The following is a 1,603-nucleotide window of genomic DNA, read 5'->3' on the forward strand; positions in this document are numbered from 1 at the left end:
AGCTGACTCCTCCTCTGTCTTGGCCTGGAAGACATAAACAACCTGCGTCAGACGCGCTTGGGTTCTGAGATCCTTTAGAACCCCAAGGATCCGGTGTATCCTTTGGTGACGGAGTATGCGGACGTGGTGAGCAAACACCCACCGACCCAACTCCCACCGGATCGAGATGTACGGCATGAGATTGATCTCGCGCCTAGCACAAAGTATTGTGTCACGAAGCAATGGCCTCTCCCGCGCGAGCAGTGCAAGGTCGTTGATGCCTTCTTCGCCGCGAAAGTAAAGGCAGGCATGGTGCGCGAGGCGAAATCCCCGCACTCGACCCCACTTTCTGCGTTCGGAAGCCGAACGGAACGTGGCACCTAGTTCATGATTATAACAAGCTGAACAACGCGACGGTGCCGGCCCAAACACCAATCCCACGAAAGGATGTGTTGTTAAACAACATGGCCGGAAGCGTACTGTACAGTGCGCAGGATTTGGTAGACGGATACTACTAGATCCTGATGCGAGAGAGCGACATCCCGCTCACCGCGGTAAGCACTCCAAGCGGCATGCTATGGGAGTGGCTCGTCATGCCACAGGGCTTGTCTAACACCCCGGCGACGTTCAATCGCCTGGTAACGCAATTGTTCCGCCCTTTGCGCACCTTCGTACAGACGTACTTCGACGACATATTCGTCCATAGCCGTGCCAAGGGAGACAAGACGGCCATGGAGGTGCATCCAGGACACCTCCGTCGAGTGTTGGACGTAATGCGAGCAAACAAGCTCTACGCCAACATCGACAAGTGCGTTTTCGCGTCACCAGAGATTAAAGTTCTTGGTTGCTTCGTAAGCAACGTGAGCGTTCGGGCTGACCCAGACAAGGTCAAGGCCATAGCAGCATGGCCAACGCCCCGATCCCAGAAAGATCTTCGAAAGTGGTTGGGCTTGGCCAACTACCTTCACAAGTACAGCGCAGGGTACGCGGGCTTTGCTAAGCCCTTGTCGAGTCTCCTTCAGAAGGACGTCGACTGGCGCTGGGAGCAAGAGCACCAGGATGCTTTTGACAGCATCAAGGCCAGTCTCCAAGAGGCCCCTGTCCTGGCCCTGCCGGACGAGACGAAGCTGTTTAGCGTCGTCTGCGATGCCTCCGATTACGCCATTGGGTGTGCATTGCTGCAAGCCGACACGGCTGGATATCATCTCGTTCCAGTCCAGGCAGCTCAAAGTCGCTGAACGAAGCTACCCTGTCCTTGACAAGGAGCTCCTGGCAATGAAATATGCCCTTATGAAGTTTCTTGTTCACCTTCTGGGCTCCCGGCCCTTCGTGATCTAATTAGACCACGCGTCCTTGAGGATGGCGACTAACTCGCCTCACCTCTCCCAAAGGATGGCGAGGTGGCTGTCCTTCTTCGCGGAGTACAACTTCCGCGTCGAATACAAGCCGGGCAAGCTCAACGTGCTTGCGGACGCCTTCTCTCGGCGTCCTGACTATGAGTTGGCCCACATCACACGGGTGACAACGGATCTATATCATCGGATACGCATGGCGTATCGAGACGATGAGGCTGTCGCGCCTATCGTCAAGTTCCTCACGGCAGGAACGAGCGCGAAGTCTGACT

Source organism: Phytophthora infestans, genomic scaffold (genome assembly GCF_000142945.1).
Source record: "Phytophthora infestans T30-4 supercont1.35 genomic scaffold, whole genome shotgun sequence".
NCBI classification, from domain to species: Eukaryota; Oomycota; class Peronosporomycetes; order Peronosporales; family Peronosporaceae; genus Phytophthora; species Phytophthora infestans.